The sequence below is a fragment of the Amblyomma mixtum genome, chromosome 3, assembly GCF_055824585.1.
Source record: "Amblyomma mixtum isolate Tamu chromosome 3, ASM5582458v1, whole genome shotgun sequence".
NCBI classification, from domain to species: domain Eukaryota; kingdom Metazoa; phylum Arthropoda; class Arachnida; order Ixodida; family Ixodidae; genus Amblyomma; species Amblyomma mixtum.
In genome coordinates, this window is record NC_143014.1 from 24,382,907 (window position 1) to 24,399,245 (window position 16,339).

Below are 16,339 nucleotides of genomic sequence, written 5' to 3' on the forward strand. Positions count from 1 at the left end.
CTGCGGTAACAAGGGCTTTGCATGAGGAAGGTGCACAGCAATTGGAGCACTATAAGCCCTCATTCTTGACTTGTTACATTTTTCACTAGTACTGAGCCACATAGGAGCTTCCAGTATGGAAAAAGCTAGGGTGAGAGCAGCCCCCCTTTGAGCACCGCTACAGCACAGGCGCAGTGCCTCTTCCGCATCTTCACTTGCATCTCCTTCAACGCAAACACGGTACGAAGCTGTGGCGAGGGAAAACGTGGTGATAGCTGTATTTTCTATCTTCCCGTAATGCAATGACTAAGGAATCCTTGAATAAAGTGTTGGGTTTTAACGTAGTCATACGGAGTAGACGCACGAAAGCATGCGTTCATTCTTCGCCTTTTCTTACTGCCATCAGCGGACGTGAGGCCGAGCCGAGGACCGCGTAAGGCAGACGCAAAAATCAATCAAGGAAGCACACAAAAAGACTACGGTAGCGCGACTGTCGGCGGGGCTCGCTCGAGCAAAGAGCGTGCAAGGTGTCCAATGACGTGATATAAACACACACAAAACAGAGGCGATGCTGCAGCGCGGCCTTGAAAGTTTCGCGCGTCACGCTAGAGCGGCGTGCGAACGCTCGTGTTCCCTAGGTACACACACGTACACTAAATCGCATGAGCCAAGCTGTGTAGAGTACGCTAAGCCACACAATATGCGAAAATAAAAACCGAAACCAGTAGCGTTTGGGAACATCATCATCATTCCTTATTCTGCGACGCAGTTACGGGGAGCCTTAGAACTATAGGCAGACAGTGCAGCCGTGCAGCGGCTGCGGCTTTCCTGGCCCCAGATGCGTCGCCTGTAGCTTCCCGGCATGCTGCCGCTTTTCCAAGCTTTCGTTCGCAGCGCCGCCAGAAACAGATGGTTGTGAGTAGTCGCATTTTTTCACCTCAATCATTCCAATTTGCTGACTTTGTAATTGAAACAAAATATTTTGTCGTTTAATGCAACAAGTTTGTGGCAAAAAGGGCTTTATAAATTCTTTTTTTAACGCGTGTAAAGTTAGGCGACATTAGCGCCGTCTTTCCGTTCGCTGGCGGCGGATTGCGAGTCTCATGTTGGCCGCGCGCTACACTACCTTTTTTAGGACGCTGAAACGACTCTTTGTTGACGGGGTGCGACGGTTGTGAAGGGGTGCGTTTCTTCAGTTTGTTTGTGTTAAATGTGCGGCCTCGTTAGTGTTGTGGTAGTGTGACTAAACTCGGAAGGTGACAGGTGGCTCCAGTGCTGCGGAAGACGTTCTTACGCGCACGCAGTGCTCGAAAACTGCTCTGACGTACTGCACGCAACCACGCCGAGAGCGGCCGGCGCCCGATGCCCGATAGAAGAAACGGCTTGCCGTGAACGTTGACAAATGTAAGTACAGAACTAGAAAGTGACTTCTGCGATGTGTCGGGGGTATGATTGAGGGCTGCGAATGCATTTGGGTTGGTATTCACGTCTTGTTCGCAGTGAGGTGCAAAATGCGGGCACCCCGCGATCCTTTGCAGAGAGAAGGTGTTCTGACACGCTCGCTTGCCAACTATGCAACTTTTAACCCGCCGCCTCACGCTCTTTGCGTCAGCTCCTCGGCGCAGGAGTTATGTGATAGAATTTGGTTGCACGCCGAGAACTATGGGGTGCTGCTTGATTCGTTATTCCGACTGAACAGGAGCAGCGTGTGAAAAGGAGACCATAAGAACGAAAAGTGCTTGTAGCGGCGTGCGTCTTTTGATTCTGCTGCCTGAGTGTTTACTGGATAAGGAGCATTGCCCGTTCTACGTCGCAGTCACATCAAGTGCTGTGTTTCTTGATAGTTCTGGTCAACGAAACGACGATTAAAAATAGCAGAACCATTCCATTGCAGCGCAGCTGAGGTAATCGCACAATGGAAGGTTTGTTGTCATTTTATTTTTTTACGTTCACTACATTTATGTCATTCCCCCATTTTCAGTCTGAAGCGATAAAAGTATAACGTGATTCGCGAATAATAGTTTTAAGAAAAGTATGACAAGCTTTGTAAACCATTTTTTTGCTAACTATTGGAGGCATAGTTAATTAATCATTAGCCTCCACTCACGAACACATTGGACTGAACAGCTAGAGGTTGTAATGGGATGTGGCTTCTGTGATGATGTTTATGAAAGCATGGCTCTAATGCAGCCTTTCTTCAAATGCACCCGCAGTCAAGCCCTGTACAGCTGCTCCACCGGTATCATCACGCTACTTTTGCACCAGCTTTCATCTGTCATCGAGCCAATGCTACCTCAACCAGAGGCAAATGACATCAAGACCTGCTGGTTCAGCCTATCAGCCATTGACACTGGATATCAAGCATGTGCCACTTGTAAAAGGATAGGTAGACAAGTGGATATATTTTCCTTGTCTTTTTTAGCCTGCCAAAAATCTTCTGGTCCAGGCGCCCTCTCTCTTTCGTTTTTTTTCTTTTAAAAGAGGACCAAGAGAAAGGGAAAAGATATTGCGGGCATCATGATAGCACTCCCCTAGTGAAGTGCATTGTGTTATAGTGTGAAATGCTTTTTATAGTTTTTTCCCTCATGCCTCTCGTGCTTGGAAATCTTAGACCACAGTATAGACCAAATTAAAACAATTATCTGCTTCATGACCTTTATACAGCAGTCTAAAAGCAGCAAATAAATTTTATAGGTTTACTTCAGCAGTACCTACCTCTTACAAGGTATGGCATGTTTGAAGTGAACCAGTGGTGTGATAGGCATGGCCTAACGGGCAATGCATAATTGAATATTGGCGTTCAAGTGGAGCACTCTGCTTTAGAAGCATAGGTGTTGCTAGCATCAATAATTGATACCTTACCAGGTTATCCTTGCATTACGTGAAACCCTGTAATGCTTATATTTTAGCTGCACAGAAGAAAGGCATTTATTCGATATGTCATAAGCATTGCTGAGGTTTTCTTTCACACTCCCTTTGTCACAACTGACTGCACTGTACAGTTGAAATGCATTTGGAATTGAGTATTGGTGCATTGTTATTTTTATTCATGCCGACGTTCAGTTACTGATTGCATTACACTAGCTGAGCCTAAGTCAAATATTGCTGTGACCTTAACAAGACCCCTGGCTTTACTTGAACCGATGCATTTGATGTTGCCTTTCTCTCGTGCCATCAAGGTTTGTAATAAGCTGTGTAAATAACTTAATTCACTTTCTCGAGATATTTATTGCTGCAATTAGTGACAGGTAATTTCCTAAAGAACAACCTAAGTACACATTTTTATCTTCTTTGGAACACTTGTTTGCTTGTTTCCCTTGTATTCTTAACTTAAACAGATATGAGCAGGCCTCAGCACTGGAGGGATGTGCTGCGGGACAAATAAAAAACTACCAGTCCAGCTGCTCCCTTAGGGGCACGTTTCTGAGGCTTTTATCGCTTGTAGTTCTATGCAGCTTTACTTACAAGTATTGTATCTGACGCAGTATGTGCCTTAATATTTTGATTCATTTGCTTTAGAGTGTGCCACTCTTGCCCTGACGAACTTGCTCACCTTTGTACTCTTTGTTCATACATTTTCCCCTAACACCTGGTATAGCTCCAAATGATACATTATCTACAGCAACATGTGCATTATATTGCAATGTCTTTGTGCCATCACTTTTGAAAACAAAAGCTGCCTGAATTTTTGTGCAGACAAATCAGAAACACAAAATAATTTTCATATTTGATGGCCTGCATGTTATATGACTGGAATGGCTTTGTGGTAGCCTAATTAGGTGTAACACATTAATGTCGGTTCCTGTGAATATCATTCAATCTTCGAATGTGGGGGCAGAATTGAACACAACAGCATGTTATAGCTTTTTCTTGTTCAAGGACGCATTACATTTAGTTCTAGTCTTGTGACTGCTGCTTATGCTATTACTCAGCAGCCTTACCAAACTCACTCGGAGTGCTGCATTTTAGTGCACATTTAACTGATTGTTGCTTCTCCGTGTTTGATTCTATTAGAAGTTACTATAACTGTATACTTTGAATGTTTTCTTGTGCAGTTCTCTTGCTGCTGCATTCTGCCATGGAGGAGGCTACCTGTTCGTGCACACGTCTCATCACTAGGACGCTACCTCTTCCGCTGGTGATGCAGACAAGTAACGACAGGGTTAATTGGAGAGGCATGGGAGAGGCATTTGCCCTGCAGTGGGCATAGTCAGGCTGATGTTGATGATGAACAACAAGCAGGCTGCCTGATATTGAGGACAAGTGTCAGAATAGTGCACCAACAAAGTCGCTTAAGCATTTCCGTGCTGATGCTGTTTTATTAAAATCAGCTCATTGCTTGATATCTACATCCATGGGGACATTTAGCATATGTTTGGCATCTGTTTGACTTTTAATTCACTAGTGTTTGCAGCCTTTAATGTTGGTCTTAAGACAGTGTAAGCATTGTTTCACTGTGTGGGATTTTTTAGCTGTTTTGGAGAGGTATGTGTGTATGCATGCAGTTTTTTTCCACGGGTTTGTTATGTGGCTCATGGAACCTTCATGTTACCGAAGAAATTATTTCATTTCTGTGTTGTACAGGAAAGTGAGCAGTATTTATATGCACCAGGTGTTTCAGGGAAGAATAAGTAGTTTTCAAAAATATGGCTTTTGCTGCATAATATTACCAGTGTTAGCAGACACCAAAAAGCTGGTGAGGTGTATTTAGTAAGCTGGTTAACTAATTTCTGATAATTAACTTTTTAACTAACACAGGTTTGCAACTGGTTGCAGTTAGAGACTTTTAGCCAGTTGTTCGTAGTAGCCATATCAGTTTTTGGAATGTACAAAACATGATTACTTTCGCCGCTGTGGCTCGACAAAATTTGGCTGCATCGTGCGAAAATACATGCGCTTTTGAAAGCACACAGGGAAAGAAACCCCTCCAGTGCATGTAACTGCTACAAATCTCTAATAGCAACTAGACTCCTAACTCTGATAGTGAAGGAATCATATTCTTAGCGGTAAGAAACAGACACAACACCAAGATACACACACACACACACACACACAGGACACCCGCTAGACTTCAACTATCTTTACTGGACACTTGTACGACATAAATATGTATCACTGAGCACACGCAGGTGCCTCGTCTTCCGCAACAGGTCTAACTGCGCCCTCCCCTCTCCTGCAAGGCATACGGTTGCGCCGATAAACAATCTCTTTTTCTGCCAACGCCAGGGAGGGAGTGCTTACACACGTCACCCGCCTCTTGAATACGAAAGACTTCGATAATTTCTCTTTCTTTTTTCTCGGCTCCCAGGCCTTTCGTATTCAAGAGGCGGGTGACATGTGCGTAAGCACTCCCTCCCTGGCATTGGCAGAAAAAGTGATTGTTTATCGGCGCAACCGTATGCCTTGGAGGAGAGGGGAGGGCGTAGTTAGACCTGTTGCCGATGACGAGGCACCTGCGTGTGCTCAGTGATATATATTTATGTCATAAAAGTGTCCAGTAATGATAGTTGAAGTCTAGTGGGTGTCCTGTGTGTGTGTGTCTTGGTGTTGTGTGTGTTCTTACCACTAAGAATATGATTCCTTCAAGCCGTTACCAACTAGCCCAACTTAGTGTTTTAACAAAGTTTCTGATAGTGAAAAGGTTCATTAATAAAAATTAGCTAACCAGCTTACTACGTAAGACTTCACGTTTTCTGGTGCCTGCCAACACTGGTAATACTATGCTGAAAAAGCCATACATTCATCTCAAAATACCTGTTTTTTGAAAATTACTTAGTCTTCCCTGAAACACCTCGGATATATGTAAGAAAAACCTAACGGGATTTAATTGACGACGTTTTCGTTGGAGGGCCAGCCGTTTTCAAGTGTACTACAGCATTTGAAGCACACAGCATTTGTTTCGAATGCTATACTATACTCGAAAAAGGCTGGTCCTCCAGCCGAAACATCGTGAGTTAAAACCTGTTATGTTTTTCAATTTCTGTGTGTCAGTCATTGTCACTAAGAGGGAACTGAGGGGAAGTGTGCCGAAGGCAATATTCTGTTCCTCTATTGTTCTCCATAAAATATTTTGATGCATCATGCATGTGTTGTAGCGCGTATGTACTACACTTGTGCACAATAAATGTAATAATTTGCATTTTGCTTCTATTATTCTTTAAGCACTCCAGGATAGTGTTCACAAAATGATTTTGAAGTGATAAAACTATGTTGGTAAAAGTGTTGTACTCTGTAGTTAACACACACTTTTCCAAAAGTTGATGTAGGAATTATACTTTCTTCGTACTTGAGTCTTTTGAATGACGGTGGCCAATTGTCGGAAGACTGTTGATAGGGTGTTGGTAGACATTGTCGGTATGTGGTTGATAAGAAGTGTAAAGACTTTCTATGTACTTGAGTCTTTTGGATAACGGTGGCCAATTGTCGGAAGACCGTTAATAGGGTGTTGGTAGACATTGTCGGTATGTGGTTGATAAGAAGTGTAAAGACTTTCTATGTACTTGAGTCTTTTGGATAACGGTGGCCAATTGTCGGAAGACCGTTAATAGGGTGTTGGTAGACATTGTCGGTAAGGGGTCAGTAGGAAGTGTATAGAAACTCGATAAGGGGATGATAGGAAGTATAAAGACTTTCTATGTACTTGAGTCTTTTGCATATCGGTGGCCAATTGTCGGAAGACGGTTGATAGGTTGTTACTACAATGTACAAAGGCGTTTAAAAGACTTTCTATTCAATGTTGATAGGTTCTATTAACAATTGTCGGAAGACTTTCTAAAGAATGTTACTAAAAATTTTTGTAAGGGCAAGGGCATGGCCAGCCCTCCGGCTTCTGTAAGGTAAACCACCCTCTCCATATAAAATAAAAGCAAAAACAAGCACAAACGCACAGTCGTGCCAGCTAGTGCCAGCATGTGCGGGGTAGAACATTCTATCCCTCCAAAATAAAAGTAAAAACAAACACAAAACACACTCGTGCGAGCACGTGCGAACGGTTTCCCCAATGACCCCCCGACCTTGGCGTCGTCTCGGAATTGGGGATTATCGGGCTTAAGCGGGCAGTTACCGCTCCACTGCGAGCTCGGACCTGCGTTCCAAGGCGACTTAGCCTTCCCAAGGCTGTTTAGTCGGCGCCCCACCGGCACCCGGTCAGCAGTGTCACCCAACCCAGGTCTTCGCTGCTCCCGGCTAGCCGCGCTGTCGCCGGCTATTCCTCATCTCTACTGCCCCCCTCGTTAACGGAGCCCTGACGCCGTTCCGTCCGGCAGTGCTTAATCCTCAGGAATTCTACAGATTTTTCGAACGAGACATTCGTCGCGAGGTTGTGTCTCGGCTGGTGTCCGTTGAGACGAGGGGATTAAGACAGGGGGGGGGGGGGGGGGGGGGCCTCGTGTGGCGGCTCTTTAGCCCCAAGATGCCACCGCTATTTTGCCTAGCCGACGCTAAACAGCCCCAAAGGGCGATGGACGCCCGAGCGGCCCGGCGCCTGCGCGCGCGCATCGTTCCACGAAAGGTGACACAAAAGGTCGAGCGCACCCCTCCGTCCCCTCCCGCGGGTGGGGGCGGGTGTCCATTGAAGATGGCAGCGGCGGGGTACTGAGAAAGAATTAGCGGTAGTAATGACCCCGCACGCACTACCGATCCCTTACACGCCCTTTCCAAGATTCTAAAAAGGGCTCAAATGGCACTTTTAGAATTATAACAAAAGGGATCGGTGCCTGTCACGAAACTACCCTGCGGGTGACATAACATATACAAAACGTACACATTCAAATGGGCGTTTCACACATTTAAATCCAGCGCGTTGCCGAAGTCCAAGCTGTCGCGCTGGGACCAGTTGCATCAACAAAACTAAAAGCAAAATAATGCACACGGGCACCAACACAACATTAGCAAATTGCACAAATACACACAGTGGCATGCTTACCGTGCGCAGTAAAACGCAGTCCAAGTTGATAGGCTGTACCCAGTTCATCTGCATGCACACCGTCGTCCTGCTCGCGAACGAGCACACATACACACAGACACTCGCAACTGGAGCACTCAGTAGCACTGATATGGGGTCCGTAAGCGGCCACGTGAGCCTCCTTAGTCGCACCGAGTGTCCCTGTGTGCGTTCGAGCCACTATGCGTTAATCAACCCGATTAACGTCTGACGGTCACTCAGCTCACTAGGCTGATGACACCACGGGGCGAGAACTCAGAAGCTGGTGCCCTCCAGGATCAAACACGTCCCGGTCTTCGATGGGTTCAAACCCCTGACCACACGACGCACCTGAGGGCCCGCTCTCTCTGGCGCGCCGGTACGAACCGCGTGCTGCGTAAGGAGCATAGGCTTTGCCCCGTCTAACCATACCAATGCGGCCGGTCTCGCTACACTTGATTTGGCAACCTGCAGCACGGAACGTAATGTTCCACGTACCGACTTTCAACTTGAAAGCCACGCACCTGCCTTCTGGTACTTCGCCTCGCTTGGAGCCATTTGCCCCGTCCCTGCACGAGCCGACATTGAAATTGCCGCTCCCTGCTTTATAGGCGCTTGCCGGCTCTGTAGCTTCGTCTAACTCGCCAATCTGACGTCTGTCATCGCTGGCCATTTCATGATGAACGAACTGCTCTGTTTCGCAGCTTTCTTGAGACCGCGTTTTTGGAATTGCCAGACTCAATTCCAACATTCCTGGACTCGCCTTGTCGCTCCTGATCTCATCTGGAGTAGAGCTAACCTGGGCGGCTGGATCACCGCAGTGCGAGATCACCGCCTCCAATACCGTGGCGCTCCGTTCCCTCAGGATGCATTCTTTGCCTGAGATTACACTTTCTCGACAAGCTGACTCAGTTTTCACTTCTGCCTGGCAGTTTTTCTTTCGTTCTTCTGATATGTCGGAGGTCACAACCTCCGCCATCGAGCCTGAGGGAATTTGATCGCGGTCCTGTTTGTTGTCGGACAATTTGGTCTCGATTGCCTCCAGATCATCACAATTTGGCTGCTCATTTCCGTTGCTAGCCGCGCGCAGTGGCGGAAAAGCTGTAATATTTTCGCGCCCTTCAGGAATCTTGTTCTCACTTCCTGCGCCCTATGCCCTTTCTTAACAAAGAGGCGTCCGCGCATACCGGCTGCATGTTTACAGCCACCTGGCTGCTGCTTCCTTCACCTGTGCTTGTCAAGCGCAAGCTTTTGCCTTCCAGCCCAGGCTGTCTGGACTCGGAGCAGTTCCCCCTGGCTAGTGGACTAGCTCTCCTAACCTCCTTGAGCTCAGCTATCTCGAGCTCTACCTGCTGGCGCCTTGCTTCTACCGCCTTCAAGACGTACTTAGCATCCTGAGGTTTTTCCTCGCGAAGCGGCGCCTTTCGGCCGTTTACTTTTGCCAGTTGAGCCTGGAGATCCGCTAAGCGCGCCTTCGCTAACTCCACTTGGTACCTCACATCGAGTGTGGGCCGGCATGGATAACCCTCCATACCGCCGTCTGTACCCCACAACTGTCCTACCGGCTCGGACACATGAACAGGGACGTGAACAGATATTAGTGTGGGCTTAAAAAAATAAATAAGAAAAAAAGTGCCCTGCCCGCACCGTCTTTCGACACAACGGGCTAGGGACGTGAACAATGCGACCAAGGAAACTCACGGTTTCGATGCGTCGATCCGCATTGGCAGCTTTCTGGTGTCGGAGTCCACCGCCACTTTCACCGCGCGCTGCGATGAGCTGTCGCACGCCGCTGTTCCTGTGCCCGCTGCTGTTGCCTTGCTTCGACCCGCAGGTGACCGTCGAGTTTCCGACTCGACGCGCTGCTTCTCCTGGTTGCCGTCTCTCCGCAGGTCCTTTCTCGAAAGCTGACCTGTTGCCTGGTCGTCGCCTTTTTCCCTGCCTTCAGTCTTCTTCCTGCGCCGTCTTCCGATGGCCGCAGGATCCTGTCGACTGCGCCAGTAAATGTTCACAAGTTCTTTATCTTCCTTTCTTGCACCAGAGGTGCCCCGCCGGAGACGGTTTGTTTAACTGGAAGACTGAAGCTTTTCTTCGCACCAAGGGTGCCCCATCAGAGACGGTCTCAAGATGAGTTTCGATGCAGGGATAAAGGGAATGACTGAAGTTTATGTACAGATATTTACATCACATACAAATTTAGGCACTGGAGACGTATTAAGCAGCAAAAGGGCAAACTACAAAAAGGCGGAACTGGCTAACATTAGGGGAGGCCCCTACTCGGCATAGCCGAAGATGCATAGCACCTGACCTTAGCCCAGAACCCTTTTTCCGGCTCCGGGGCCCGGTTTTAAAGCCCTAAAGGCCCGACCCACATTTGGCAGCTTTCAATCATGTTGCACTCTTAACAAGATTGGCTCTTCAAGGGCATGGCCAGCCCTCCGGCTTCTGTAAGGTAAACCACCCTCTCCATATAAAATAAAAGCAAAACCAAGCACAAACGCACAGTCGTGCCAGCTAGTGCCAGCATGTGCGGGGTAGAACATTCTATCCCTCCAAAATAAAAGTAAAAACAAATACAAAACACACTCGTGCGACCACGTGCCAACGGTTTCCCCAATGACCCACCGACCTTGGCGTCGTCTCGGAATTGGGGATTATCGGGCTTAAGCGGGCAGTTACCGCTCCACTGCGAGCTCGGACCTGCGTTCCAAGGCAACATAGCCTTCCCAAGGCTGTTTAGTCGGCGCCCCACCGGCACCCGGTCAGCAGTGTCACCCAACCCAGGTCTTCGCTGCTCCCGGCTAGCCGCGCTGCCGCCGGCTATTCCTCATCTCTACTACCCCCCTCGTCAACGGAGCCCTGACGCCGTTCCGTCCGGCAGTGCTTAATCCTCAGGAATTCTGCAGACTTTTCGAAGGAGACGTTCGTCGCGAGCTTGTGTCTCGGCTGGTGTCCGTTCAGACGAGGGGATTAAGACAAGGGGGGGTGTCGTCGTGTGGCGGCTCTTTAGCCCCAAGCTGCCACCGCTCTTTTCCCTAGCCGACGCTAATCAGCCCCAAAGGGCGATGGACGCCCGAGCGGCCCGGCGCCTGCGCGCGCGCGTGCGTGCGCATCGTTTCACGAAAGGTGACACAAAAGGTCGAGCGCACCCCTCCGTCCCCTCCCGCCGGTGGGGGCGGGGGTCCATTGAAGATGGCAGCGGCGGGGTACTGAGAAAGAATTAGCGGTAGTAATGACCCCGCACGCACTACCGATCCCTTACGTGCACGCTGAAGAGAAACTCCCCGGATACCTCCACTACGGCGTACCTCATAGCCTGCGTCGCTGTAAGACGTTGAACTCCATGAAACCAAACCGTGATCATAGCACAAACGCACCCTCGGAGCGAAGGCACATCTTAACGCGTAAGGTCCATATTTGAAGTCAAAAAAGTTTTTGCGACCTAATGAGTCTACATTTGCTGAACTAAGAGGAACGGCTGATTGGGTGAGTTGATTTTGCATAGTTATAAAACAGCGCTGAGGACACAGGACAGAGACGAAGAAAAGGACACACACGGCTTTGACTTTCAAATGGGCTTATTGGAAAAATGATACTTGCTTTCCAAGCAAAACATCAAGCTTGCGCGCAGGCGCATTGTCGAACAAATATATGCACTCGTCACATCTAAAAATCCAACTATATTTAAAACACTGGTGTAAAGAAAGGCTAAGTAAATGTGCAGGCACAGGATAGAGGAAGTAATGACCGATCAGAGCCTTTGTCATCTGCCTTCTGGAGAGGCCGTACAGGTGCTTATTTATTTATTTAATTGATGCATATACCTGTGCGGCCCATGGGACATTATTGTAGGGGGATTGCAATCATTGTGTGCCATGCGTAAAAAAAGAAAAGTCAAGGACAAAAGAGAAGACCAAACACTAACAGAAAAAAATTATCCAAATAATATGCAATGAAACTCGCAGAAAAAAGACACCTAGCAAGGGCGAGGGGAACATGATGGTTGGAAAAATGATCACTGTTTCGGCCAAGCGATTCCATTCAGTTATTGTGAAAGGAAAGAGTGGGTGAGCAAACACAGTAGCATGTCATGCAATCTCTCGAACTAATTTCGAGGGATCAGTACTAGTGGAAATATAGTGCGGAGGTGGCAGGTAAATACTTTTCTCAATAGCAGTGTCACCATTAATACACTATGGAAAAATTTCAACGCCAAGAATTTTCTCCTTTGGTGCAAGGGTTGCCACTAAAGCGCGGTTTCAATGTTTGTTTTGTTGGAGCCAAATTTATATTTGTTTGTGACGAAACGTGCAACGCGGTTCTGAATACGCTTTAGTTTTTTCATCAGGAAGTGCCTATCAGGGTCCAGATTGGACATGCATATTCTAGAATAGTGCGTGTATTAGTGAGATAGAATGCTTCTTTGAGGGTCAAAGGAGCACTTTGGAAGTTTGGCTTACAGCAATGGAATACAGCACTAGCTTTTTGTCAAGTAGCTTACATGCTTGTTCCAACCAGTCAGACGAGAAATATACGCCTAAATACTTAAAGTTTTCAACACAGTCAAGGGAGTTTTCATTGATGGGGTATTGGGACGGGGAAAGCTGCCCTTTTCGTGTGAACTTCACCTAACCCCAGCCGGTCAAGTTAGGGTATTCGGTTCGATTCTGGAGTGTTGCCCTTGTCGCGTTTTGCTTTGGATTTTAATGTAAAGTGTTTGCTACTCGTCTATTATTTGAGTTGTTCCGCAGAAATTTTGCTGCCTGCCTGCAGGCCTTTTTTTTCCTTTTTTTCGTTGTTTACTATTGACAAAGCACTGTGCAATTGCATCCCCACTCCTGCCTTGGCCCCCAAAAGGTGGCTGGCAGTATTTAATAAATAAATAAAGGAATAAAATAACAACGCTTCTTTATGTTGAGGCGCTTTTTCCATGTATCCCACCATGACTTTACATAATTCATATCATTTTGCAAAATGCTTTCGCTTTTTTTAAAGAAAAGCGAAGAGTGAGGAAACCAAATGTATGAGCACAAAATTCTCTCACAACCATGTCCAGAAAAGACAGGTGAGCACTGCCAGTAAGGTATGGTTTGTAGTTTTGAAAAATAAAAACCCCGAAACAAGTTGGTGGGCAAAAAGTGCACGACATAATCACCAAACTTTATCAAAAGAGCAAAAAAGTTTGTCGACAAATAGCCATCCTTTGATATCGCGAAAGGAAAAAAATAAAAATTTATGTAGCGCAAGTAGTACCTTCTCCCACACAAAATGCAGCACTTGCAGCACTGTCGCAACGCAGCGTCACAAACGAAGGTGTTGCAAATTTGTGCTACACGAAGTGCTCCCGTCCCATTCACAAAATCTCAGTTTTACACTATACTAGCGAGAAGCCACAATTAGACGTGTTTTTCCAGATACTGATATATGCGGCCTTAATATGTATGACACTAGTAACAAAGATATGTTAGAAAGATGTGTTACTCGAGTTAAGTGAGATGTTTGGCAATCTCTTGGTTGTTATGGAGAGCCAGTGTTCCCAAGAGGCTTTTGTTGGGTGGGGGCTGGACGGGTGAGGGGGTCTTGCTTATTCTCATACCATGTGGTAGAGGGTCGGGGGGAGGGTGGTAAGGGGGCTGCTCAAACGATATATGTTGTAAGTGCGCCGGGAGAGTGACTGGCAAGTCTGTTTTATGGCGACGGAAAGGTGTCAGTGTGTATATAGCTGCCCATACAGGACAGCTTTCTATCAACAGTGTGCAGTAACGTAGATGGCGCATGCGATGTCCCCGACGGCGCCCGTGCAAGTACACTGCGGAGGAGAAATTATCGACTGACGCTAACCTCAGGAGAGACCTATTACTTGCGTGACAGGGTACCCAAACCTACTGAAGATGGAAGACTTTGTAGATGCAAAATCTTTCAGCTTTTCGCCTTATGAATTCCAGCGTATACATGTCCGATTTACATTAATTTTGAGGGCATTTGATTTTGCGGCTCTTACCTTAAATTTTCATCTTTTTTGGCGCGGATAGTAAATTAAAGTGGGTAAAGAGAATCTCGCATTAACCAAATTTTTTATTTGTGTTTTATATTTTTGTTTTGTTTCTTTTTTAACCCTGAACCCGTTTGGACACGCTTGAACCGGTTCGATGCGGTCTGAACCGGTTCGCACCGGAACGGAATGTCGCTCTGGAGCCGAACCCGGAACTGAACCCGAAAGGCGTGAACCAGAACCCGAATCGAACCCGAAAAAATTCCGGTTCGACACCCTGGTTCTGGCAGAATTGAAGAAAAGACAAACACTTGTCTACTTATGTTCTTAAGTAAATGGAAAGCAAGCACGCCTAACTTTTTTCTTTCTTTGTATTTTCTTCCGCCTTTCAACTTCCTTGTGCTTTAGGCTTAAATTGGGATCCTTATATTTTGAATCGAAGAATTTCAGTTTGAGCAGGCTATTTAGCCTCCTGTAAAAGGAAAATCACATAAGCCGTTCCTCGCCACACATAAAAAGCGGGAACGAAAGCCGGGCACGCTGTAGATAAGGGACGCTCCCCAAGACTCGTGTGCGGCTCTCAGTGCAAAGAGGTGATTGTCGTGCTGTTTTTCTGTATCTGAAATTGAAATAGCTTTTATTTGCACGAAGCACTACAGGTTTGGTTTATGGTTTGGTTTATGGGGTTTAACGTCCCAAAGCGACTCGGGCTATGAGGGGCGCCGTAGTGAAGGGCTCCGGAAATTTCGACCACCTGGGGTTCTTTAACGTGCACTGACACCGCACAGTACACGGGTCTCTGGAATTTCTCCTCCAAAGAAATTCGACCGCCGCGGCCGGGATCGAACCCGCGTCTTTCGGGTCAGCAGCCGAGCACCATGACCACTGTGCCATCGCTGCGGACGAAGCAATACAGGTGCATCCCTGCGAGTGGAGTAGGCTAAACGCTCGAAAGACTGACGATCGCCTTAGCCCTCATACATTAGTTACAGCCTGCTGCAACACAAATTCATTTTCTGGAACTGGAACACGTACGCGGTTCCAATCGCACAAAAAATACCCCTTACCCGCTTTACAAATTCTTTTAACCGACTTTACACGTAGCAGACAGCAGCAACACAAGTGCATTTTTTTTGTGTTTTGAACAGGAACGCGGTTACAGATACATAAGCGCACACATAACAGAATCTAAGCTTAATTCTGAAAAGACGTTACACACGTACTGAAAGAGTTTCCAACGATACCATCAAGCAGAATTTGAGGTTTGTCATGTTAGATTCGAAGGAAGAGTAGCGCGAGAGAGAATAAACGTGACAGTATTAGGTTGACAATTACGAAACTGCATGATAACCGTGTAGAGACCTGTTTACGGCACATACGGTGTGTTCATGACTTTAGAAGTCTGTTTGTGGAGAACAAGAATTCTTGATACTTGCGTTTGATGGCTTTAACCGACTTGCTGAAATCAGCATCAGATTCGCGTAGGTTTAGAAATTTAGGTGCTTGGTAGCTGAAGCCGGAGGAGTCTTGCGGTGGTATTTAAATTAGCAAGACGAAATGGCCACCCTCGCACTTTTCACGTCTACAAGTACACCATGTGCCACTGCCAACGAAGGGTTATCGGTTGTAAGAGAGCGTTGCAAGACTTTCTTTGCAAGGCTTTGTAGGGTGCACCCATAATTTTCGCCCCTTATTTTCTTGTGTTGTACAGAAAACACGAGGCTATTGGACTAACGAGGTGCAGAGCGCAAACCAACTTTTTACAGTCGTGCCGACTGCAGCTTATCGATAACTTGTAAAATAAGAGGATCTATCTTGACATCCCAGATTGCAGTGTGTACTCTATACAGCTGCGTTGGTGGACTTCCCTCTACAGGTAGTCAGGTTGTGTCGGTCACCATGGCAGGCGTTATTTTGTTCCTAATTTGAACGCACACAGAACTAAATGAACTTACTACATTTGAAGCAGTAAAAGAAAGTGTTTGTTGAAGGCGCTGAATGTGGGTGGCGTTGGAGCCTGAATGCATGCTTCCAAAAGCACTGATTCTCGACAGATGCTTTGCAGTGTTTTGTTCTTTTTGCCTCGCGCAATTACATGCACTTTATTTCCGTTCTGCAACGCGTAAGACGCACTTTTCACGATGGCCTTAGTCATTCTCTACATTTTGCTTGGTCGCCATCAGTGGCGCTAACACGCCTTCAGACTGAAAGGAAGCGGTTACATACAAAACCAGGCGACACGCGGCTGTCAGCAGAGATGCTTGGCTGTAAACAAGAGCACGCAGGAAATATGTCCCGATGTATACTCTGTGCTTAAGGTTTTCGAAACCGTGGAAAACTGTTATAATCCGGATGACGGAGCGTTGAGCAGGATTAACAACTTTTTCGAAATTCCAAACGGAAATTTTCGCCGAAATGAAGTGTCCAGGCAGTGGAAAACAGAGTAG

General features: G+C 46.8%; 1 long non-coding RNA gene across 2 annotated transcripts; it reads left to right on the forward strand.

Annotated features, from left to right (window-relative positions):
- The first annotated feature begins 1,042 nt into the window (after window positions 1-1,042).
- Window positions 1,043-5,071, forward strand: LOC149349447 (uncharacterized). Of its 2 annotated transcripts, none has more exons than XR_016290088.1 (3): window positions 1,043-1,383; window positions 2,170-2,373; window positions 4,035-5,071. It is a non-coding gene; the product is annotated as an uncharacterized LOC149349447 (long non-coding RNA). The 2 variants fall into 2 exon arrangements; XR_016290087.1 differs by having other exon boundaries at window positions 1,051-1,383; window positions 2,193-2,373.
- The last annotated feature ends 11,268 nt before the right edge of the window (window positions 5,072-16,339 follow it).